Source organism: Monomorium pharaonis, chromosome 10 (assembly GCF_013373865.1).
Source record: "Monomorium pharaonis isolate MP-MQ-018 chromosome 10, ASM1337386v2, whole genome shotgun sequence".
In the NCBI taxonomy this organism is placed as follows: domain Eukaryota; kingdom Metazoa; phylum Arthropoda; class Insecta; order Hymenoptera; family Formicidae; genus Monomorium; species Monomorium pharaonis.
Window position 1 is genome coordinate 12,376,839 of NC_050476.1, and position 10,470 is coordinate 12,387,308.

Here is a 10,470-nt window from a genome sequence, read left to right on the forward strand (position 1 = left end):
AAGGAGATAGGGAGTTTTGACTATGTCATCATGCAGCGCGCCATTTCCATGAGAGTGCGGTTCTTTCTTTCCGCTACTCCGTTCAACTGTGGCGTGTATGGCGTTGTAAGTTTTCGTGCGATTCCTTCTTTCTTCAGGAATTTATCGAATTCTTCATTGCAGAACTCTCGTCCGTTATCGGACTGAAGGCACTCAATTTTCCGTCCCGTTTGCTTTTCAACGAGAGCTTTATACTCCTTGAAGGATTGCAGAACCTCGTTCTTTTTATGCAATAAACGTATCTCCGTCCATCGAGAGAAGTCGTCCGTAAATGTGAGGATGTATTTCGTCTTTCCTCTGGACTCGTTTCGCATCGGTCCGCACACGTCTGCATGTATGACGTCTAATAGTTGATTACTCCTATGCATTTTCTTCTCAAATGGTAATGCGATGATCTTGGCTTCTGGGCAAATCTCGCACGTAGTCGTTGTCCCGTCGTTTTTCAAATTCAGTCCGGAAACCGCTTCCGTTTTGCTCATTTCCAGGAGATCGCGATAATTGAGGTGACCAAATCTCTCGTGCCAAGTAGTCATCATAGACTTGTGATTTTTTGTTGAGGTATTATAGGCCAATTCCTCGTTCGATTCGTGTAGGAGATAGAGATCCCCTTTTCGATCAGCGACTAAAATTACCTTTCCGTGTTTGTTTCTTATGATAGCTCTTTCTTTTCCAAACGTCACGGTGTTTCCAGCGTCCGTAATTTTTGCGACGGATATTTAATTACTTTGTAAGTTAAGTATGTGTAGTGCGTTCTCCAGGCGTATAGATTTAGTCGTGTTTCCATCTGTAGCAGCTATCTTTACGGTACCTTTCGCCCTTACATCAGTAGACCCGTAATTCGCTAGATGAAACTTAAGATTTTCTGTGTTCGAAATTTCCACGAATTTTTCTTTGTCGCGACATAGATGCGATGTGCATCCGCTATCGAGGCACCACATGTTATTTCTTCGGGTATCTCCTGCGAAACAAGGTTAAAAAGGAAATATCCTCACCGACAGCAGCTTTTTCCTTATTTTCTGAGCTCTTTGTGTTTCGCTCAGTTTTGTTTGGACAATCGACGGCTTTGTGACCGACCTGACGACACCGATGGCATCTGAATTTGGATGTCCCATCGTGGCACGAATTTTCCGTGAGGGCTGGTTTGTTAGAGGTCTTTTTTTTGTTATATTTTTCCTTCCGAGCGAACATTGCTTGGTTGTCGACTTGACTACGTTGCCTTCTCGTTGCGTCTTCATCGACAATTTTGGTTTTTAAACTTTAAACTTACTTGTCTCTGGTTTTGAACCCGGGACCTTAGGATTACAAACCTTGTACTCTATCTGCTATGCCAATTTGACTCATCGATATGGGTACTTGTTATTGTCTACATATACATATATGTTATAAACTGACGCAATTATATTATTTTTTATAAAAGCAATTAAATTTTGCAAAACATATTAAAAATAAATAGCATTAATTTATTTACTTATTAATTTCATTGTTAAATTTATTTTTTCCATAACCTTAATAATTTGATGGAAATTGCGATCTATTTAGCATTAATACTTTGAAGCGTTCAAATGGTTAATTAGATAATTTTAACTATATAGATCACATATATTCTAAGAAAAATTGAATAGTACATTTATTATTCTGTTTTTGTATTCAGTACATGATAAATTTAGATTTTGTGCATTTTTTTGTGCGCAGTAATTGTAGACAAACCGTTATTTTTGAAAACATTATCTTTATGATAATTTTTTTTAATATCAAATGGATCTCTCATTCAGGATGCTATAGTGTTGTCTGATTTCTGAGTCAACTACGACGCGCATGGACGGCTCAAAAATTGGACAGCATTGTGATATCTTTTATGAGATATTAAGCTGATATCATTTAGCTGTGATATCATAAGGATAACATTTTCAAGAAACTTAAATGAAACTCTTCCATGAGTTATCTCAAAGACCTCTCTTAGTAAACGTCTCTGATAAATGTTACCATTTGGACATCATTTCCAAGATATCTAAATGTTTTCTTAAAAAAGTTCTCTTAAAGTTTTCATTTTGATAAATGTGTTGTCTGGGTAACTTCTACCATGAATATAAATGTTCCATACAGCTATGGAAGTTTAATGGATACCTAATGCACGTCTATCTAACTTCCATCATGGAAGTAAATGTTCCATAGAGCTATGGAAGTTTAATGGATTCTTAATGGACGTTTGTCTAACTTCCATCATGGAAATAATGTTCCATGGAGCTATGGATGTTTAATGGATCCCTAATGGATGTCTATCTAACTTCCACCATGGAGGTAAACCTCCAATGGAGCCATGGACGTTTACTGGATCTTTAATGGACGTCTGTCTAACTTCCGCCATGGAGGTAAATCTTCAATGGAGCCATGGAAGTTTACTGGATCCCTAATGGACGTCTACCTATCTTCCGCCATGGAGGTAAATCTCCAATGGAGTTAAGGAAGTTTACTAGACATCTAATGGACGTCCATCTGACTTCCATCATGGACAGAGACGTCCCATGGATCTATGGAGGTTTAATGGACGTCCATTGGACATCCACTGGATGTCAATTTCTATGTGGGACGATTCTGAGTTTCAGCGCGATCCAAACCATCCACCAAGCTCAAGGAAGTCTTATCGCTATGTCTTGCTGCATGAGACACAAGATCTATTTTATCCGAGGCAATCCTTTTTATTTTTCCATTAAATTTTGTACTAAATTTACAATTTGGCCGTAGAAAATATTGTACAGCTATATTTTGTAATTATTTTCAATAATATGTAATTGATCATTCCAGATATTCAGTTTGCAAAATTGAGATTAGTCTGCAAATTTATAGCAAATTTAATAAAACCATTAATCTCAATATAAGATTACAGTCATATAATTAAAATATAATTGTTGCATAACATTTATGTTTTATCTCAGTTACATGTTATATTTATATAATATAACTATAACATTGTATGAGTAGGAAATTACAATTAACATGGACGTTACATGTAACGCACATATTATATTGCGTGTTACTTCCCGTTTTATTGTGCCAGCATTGATGTTATGTAACTGTGTTTGCTGGGTGAGCGTAATAATATAACGTGTGCAATGTGCACGTGTGCAATAGCGTCGCGTGTGCAATGTGTATTTTGTACCTTGATTATTTTTGTGTGTGCAAACGAAGCAGTAGGCAGTCGGGACGTGGGCAATCGGGAATATCGGCAATTGTGAATTTCTGCAAAATTTGTGTGTAAACGAAGCAGTAGGCAATCGGGAACGTAGGCAAACGGGACCCCCCAAAAAGGCGCCATGTATGTAGTTTTTCTTTAAGGAAAAATTTACAAAATTCAAGATAATACTTTTGATCAAATGCAATCTAAGTGATATATGGAATGGAAAAAAATCATTTAGTTATGTATCAAATAAAGTATATTATATTAAATTCAATCTAAGTGATACATACATCAAATTCAGTCTAAGTGGTCTATAAACACTACAAAATGCGTGATATCCAAAAAAGTTACCTTTTAAAAAAGGTAAAAAAAGGTGTGCGCCAAGTGTGTGGTTTTTTCTTTAAGAAAAAAAATTATTGGATAGTTCAACCTAAGTAATAAATACTAAGTGTGTTAAATTTAACTTAAGTAATATAGAAATATATATTCCTGAAAGGGCATAGCGGAATAAGCAGGTGAAATCTGCCCCCGCACTAATTGAGCTCATTAGTTGGCACCCTTGAGATGTAAAACTTCCCCAAATATTAGCTACAAAATTGCATTTTTTGGGGAGTTATGGAAGGGGAAAGAAAAATAAAGAAAGTGGTTTTTTTTCAAAAATGGTTGGATTGATTTTAATGAAAAAAATATATGTTGTAAACATCGTTTAGACAAGTTTAAGAAAATTTTAAGTAATTTTTGTAATAAAAAAAAACCGATAAAAAAATTTTTGAATTTTTTATGAATTTTTTGGGGGGTGATGGTTCTGAGATACCACTTTTATATTTTCACAAAAACATCTCTAGATTTTCTTCTTTAACACATATTTTTTTCAAATCAATCGGAGTGGTGGAACATGGTTAAAAATAATAATTTACACCGCGTTGCCGTGCCGCGCCGCGCTGGCTGGGTGACCGGGCCGCGGCGCACGGCGATTGTTGTCATGTTGAACTTACATACTAGTTGCAGTGTTGCAATGTTTAGTTGCCAAGAAAAATTATGATATAATAATATAAAATATAATAACACATATAATATTTCCAGGACAAGTCGCAACCCATGTGATAAGTTTGTAGGTTACTGTGTCCGTTTGGTCTGTACGCATTTGGTCCGTGCGCATTTGGTCCGTGTGCATCTGGTCCGTGCGCATTTGGTCTGTACGCATTTGGTCTGTGTGCATTTGGTCTGTGTCCGTTTCACTCAGCCTGCTGTGTCCGTTTATTACTGTGCGCATCTAGAACGCTCCCATTGCAGACGTCCTGGAAATATTATATGTGTTATTATATTTTATATTATTATATCATAATTTTTCTTGACAACTAAACATTGCAACACTGCAACTAGTATGTAAGTTCAACATGACAACAATCGCCGTGCGCCGCGGCCCGGTCGCCCAGCCGGCGCGGCACGGCACGGCACGGCACGGCACGGCACGGCACGGCACGGCGGCGCGGTGTGAATTATTATTTTTAACCATGTTCCACCACTCCGATTGATTTGAAAAAAATATGTGTTAAAGAAGAAAATCTAGAGATGTTTTTGTGAAAATATAAAAGTGGTATCTCAGAACCATCACCCCCCAAAAAATTCATAAAAAATTCAAAAATTTTTTTATCGGGTTTTTTTCACCACAAAAATTACTTAAAATTTTCTTAAACTTGTCTAAACGATATTTACAACATATATTTTTTTCATTAAAATCGGTCCAACCATTTTCGAAAAAAACCACTTTCTTTATTTTTCTTTCCCCCTCCATAACTCCCCAAAAAATGCAATTTTGTAGCTAATATTTGGGGAAATTTTACGTCTCAAGGGTGCCAACTAATGATATCAATTTGAGCTCGATTAGTGCGGGGGCAGATTTCACCTGCTTATTCCGCTATGCCCTTTTTAAAGTTTATACTCACACACACAAATTAACTTCTCTACAAAAATAGTGATATCTACAAAAATAGTGATATCTAAATATTTTGCGCCAATTGTAAGAACAAATATTTTTATAGCAACTAAAACATTATTACTATTCTTTAGCCAGTTTTTATAATACAAAACAATTTTTTAGATTTGACACTATAAAATGAGAGTATTGCGTTTTTTTTTCTTTACAAAAGTAATGATATACAGGGTGATTCAAAATAACTATATGTCCTTGCATAGACGTATTCTTAGTAATATTCTGAGTCAACTCCCATACAGCACAAAGCTCCGATTAAGCTCCCAAGGAGTTCATTTTGCTGAGCTCCCGAGAAGCTTACAAAATTCGACAAAACAAGCTCCCAGGGAGTTCATTTTGCTGAGCTCCCGAGAAGCTTACAAAATTCGACAAAACAAGCTCCCAAGGAGTTCATTTTGCTGAGCTCCCGAGAAGCTTACAAAATTTGACAGAACAAGCTCCCAGGGAGTTCATTTTGCTGAGCTCCCGGGGAGCTTACAAAATTCGACAAAACAAGCTCCCAAGGAGTTCATTTTGCTGAGCTCCCGAGAAGCTTACAAAATTTGACAGAACAAGCTCCCAGGGAGTTCGTTTTCCTGAGTTTCCGAGAAGCTTACAAAATTCGACAAAACAAGCTCCCAGGGAGTTTGTTTTGCTGAGTTTCCGAGAACCTTACAAAATTTGACAAAACAAGCTCCCAGGGAGTTTGTTTTGCTGAGTTTTCAAGAAGTTTACAAAATTTGACAAAACAAACTCCCAGAGATTGAACATATCGGGTAAATTAATGTACTGCATGTATAGTCATAAGCCGCGAGTAGTTCGCAAGATCGCCACTAGGCGATGGCACGGCGCTCTTCCTTCTCGTGAGAAAATTTACTCCAAAAGGCTTATAAAAGAAAACCATCACTCACGGTTTACCTAGCAGTTAGTACTTCACTAGCAGCAAAGTGTAATATATATTGTTTTTGTTACACGAAGAGAGTTCGTGGGCCTTCGCAACTCAGAGAGAGCTTCCGAAAATTGAGAAAATATAAAAATAAAATTTTTTCCGGCAGCTCCAATGTCCGCTTTTAAGAACTCCCTGAGAGCTTTATTTAAGCTCGCAGGGAGTTCAGAAATAATGTTTTAAGAACTCCCTGCGAGCTTCAAAATAATTCCCGTGAAGCTTTTATATAAGCTCCCTGATAATTTCATCTAAGCTCTCAGGGAGCTCCCAAAAGCGGACATAAGAGCTTCCGGAAAGCTTATATAGAAATTTCCCGGGAATTACTTTGAAGCTCGCAGGGAACTCTTAAAACATGATTTATAAACTCCCTGCGAGCTCAAGTGAAGCTCTCAAGGAGCTCTCAAAAGCGGACATAGCAGCTGCGTGCGAATCTTTTGGAAGCTTAAATGAAGCTTATGAAAAATTTTGTGAGCTCCTCGGGAGCTCCCCGGGAGCTCCTCGTGCTGTATGGGCTGTTTCTTTCGCAAAAATTATCCAGAGCTTAGATTTCTAGATATAATAAGAAATAGTTTACGTATCCTGAATCGGATACAAGAGGTAAGCAGGAGGGGCTCACCGCTGTTCGCAGGCACCACGAGCACCGCGAGGCATCTGCTGCGCTCAATAATCGATAATCATCTCAATTATCTTTAACGATGGTATTTAGTATTTTGAATTACCCGAATATTATGTAATAAAGGAAGAAATGAATAAGTGACAGAGAGAGAGAGAGAGAGAGAGAGAGAGAGAGAGAGAGAGAGAGAGAGAGAGAGAGAGAGAGAGAGAGAGGGGAGAGAGAGGGGGGAGAGAACTTGTTTCAACCTGTTTACGCACGTACCATCCTGCAATCAATTGATTGTTCTCACGATCCATCCTTCAGTTTATCGGATTAAAATTCTTTTTTTCTTTCTTTTTACATTTTATCACTTCACTCATTTACACACACACACACACACTCTGTTCACTCACTTGACCGAATTTATTTACACATCAAAAAAATAGTACGAAACATTTAACTATTAAACATCACTAATCACTCGGCGCGTCAAAATTATTCGAAGAAAGAAACGCGTATTTACTCGACGAACACACAACGCGTGTTTACTAGTTACTCGATGTCAGCTGACATCGAGCTCAGCTAAGCAAGCAGACAACTGACTTTATTGGTTATTGTGTCGTAACACTGTCGAATATGTGTCTGGAAACGCGGCAACTTAAAAATAAAAATATTGATTAATATAATTTACTATTATAATTTGTTGAAGTATATGTTGGAAATGCATACACGGAGACCCGGAGAGCAAAAAATTTGACATTCTAGTAATCAATTTGAATATTCTACCTAATTATTTAGATGATAGAAAATTAATTTTAAATCTGTATTAAAGATCTGTGTTAAAGATAATTGAGATGATTATCGATTATTGAGCGCAGCAGACGCCTCGCAGTGCTCGTGGTGCCCGCGAGCAGCGGTGAGTTGTGCCACCCCTGCTTACCTCTTGTATCCGATTCAGAATACGTAAACTATTTCTTATTATATCTAGAAATCTAAGCTCTGGATAATTTTTTGCGAAAGAAAAAATTGACTCAGAATATTACTAAGAATACGTCCATGCAAGGACATATAGTTATTTTGAATCACCCTGTATATAGAAAATGCGCCAACTATAAAGCAGATGTTTATACGAACTAGAACATCTACTTTATTATTCTTTGGCTGGCATTTATAGTTAATTTGTGTGTGTGATAAGATACACGTAGCTTATGCTATTTTTTAAATATGATTTATACAATCATGAACAAATTCTGTACGAGTCTCCACGGTGACGAGGTACAAACTGCTTTGGTAGTAGGGCAGGGGTATCTTCTCAGACACTCGGCTAACGAACGATCGCATTCGCACAAACGTTGAGCACAAGATCCCGATCCTCCCCAGCTACCATGCTCAATCGCTGTAATAAAGATTTTAAGGACTGTTTTATTTTGTCATGTCACGTTATTATGTGATATTACTCTCACAGCACATTAACATTCCAATAAGGCTATGACATCTTAACTCTTTGAGTGTTTTTACTTTTTCGAGTGGTTGGGGATTCAATATTGATATTTTGAGTGCTAAGGAATCGACATGTTTATTATTTTTATTGTTATAAATAAATGAGTTGATATAACATTAAGAAAAGAAGCGGGTCTCAAACAATGATGCGCCACTCAAAGGGTTAAATTGTAAGATGGTGATATTAAGGCAATGCTGGACTGCCTCTCAAACTTGATCGAGGTCGATAATGTAGAGTCATTCATGCACATCATTAATGAGATTTCGTTTATATCTCTTTTATAAATTTGGAAATTCTTTTCCAGAATTAAAGTACACATATTAATATCCATCTGTAAATTGAACTTTATATCGAGGACAAAAAACATTTTTTTTATTGCTTTACTTATCGACTTTTACGCGTATAACCTAAATTTTCGTTTCACAATTTCGTTTCAATTAGGCACTAAAATCTAATTTTCAAAATTCGATACTGTTTATTCTCGTCTACTAGTCTGTGAATACGAATTTCGTAGGTACAAACTGTAGATCTTTTATATTAAGCAAACATCCCAGTGAACACAGTAATATAGTAGCAGTGTAACAGCAATGTAACCGAACATAACAGGTTACGTTACTCTGAAATTACACGTAACTTACATGTAAGTTACAATTTCCGACTCAGCAATATAACATGTTATAATTACATGTTATCTAACCGTCACACAACAGTTACAAAGAAAAATAAAATTAAAAAAAATTTTATTTTTTAAAAATTATTTTTGTCAACAGCACATACTAAATTTAAGATAAATTTTTATTAATTAATTAAATTTAAATTATGTTATTTTTTATTTTATTTTTACTTACCGCTGCTAGGTTTGAATCCGGAACCTTAGGATGACGAACCTTGTACTCTACCTGTTACGCCAATTTGACTCATCGATATGGGTACTTGTTATTGTCTACATATACCTATATGTTATAAACTGACGCAACTATATTATTTTTTATAAAAGCAATTAAATTTTGCAAAACATATTAAAAATAAATAGCATTAATTTATTTACTTATTAATTTCATTGTTAAATTTATCTTTTTCCATAACCTTAATAATTTGATGAAAATTGCGATCTATTTAGCACTAATCTTTGAAGCGTTCAAATGATTAATTAGATGGTTAACTATATAGATCATAATTCTAAGAAAAATTGAATAGTATACATTTATTATTTTGTTTTTGTTCAGCACATGATCCTCTTATAAAATAGCCATGTAACCCTAAAGTTGCCTGCTAATCGCGATTGCATTGTTGCCTCTTTATTCCGATCGCGATTGGCTGTCTCGCGCTTGACTCGCTTCGTGTGCGAGAGTCGTGGTTTGACAGTTTAAGCTGTCATTGCGATTGAATTTTGACAGCTGTCAAATTTGGTGAAAAGAGTCGATCAAGTAAGTTGTAATTTATATAATCCAATTATGATACTTAACTATTTCTTAACAATTTATATAACATATGTGTGTGTGTGTGTATGTGTGTAAATTCTAGGATTATATATTTGTAATCGAAAAATAAACAAGAAAAAGACGGAAATAGATTGATAAATAGAGAGCGAGAGAGAGAAGGAGAGAGGGGCGGGAAAGGAAAGAAAAAAAGAAATATAAATCCAGGTAATGATATGAAGAAAATACATACTTATCTTTTAATATTATTTATATGAGAAACATAATTATTTATGACATAATATTTATTACACAATACTAAAGAGAAAGAATCAATTGGTATAAGAAAACCACGTAAGTGTTCTAACAAGAAAAAAACCATGATGTTTTGTGCATATAAATATTACATAATATTGTTTTTTGTAAAACAGTTATGTGGTTTTTTTATACCAATTGATCCTTTCTCTTATTTTGTGCATAATATTATTAAAATAAAATAATAAAAAATGAATATTTTACAAAACACTTTATAATTTGTATGAAATATTTCCTGTTATGCAAAAAAAAAACTATGAAAAAACTATGAAATATTTTGTAAAATATTCATTTTATTTTAATAATGTTATGCATAAAATAAGAAAAAAAATCAATTAATATAAAAAATCACAAAACTGTTTTTACAAAAAACATGATATTAATAATTATGTTTTTTATATAAATATGATTTTTAAAAAATAACTATGTATATTTTTGACATCATTACCTGGTTTTATATTTGTTTTTCTTCTTTTTCTCCCTTTCTCTCTCTCTCTCTCTCTCTCTCT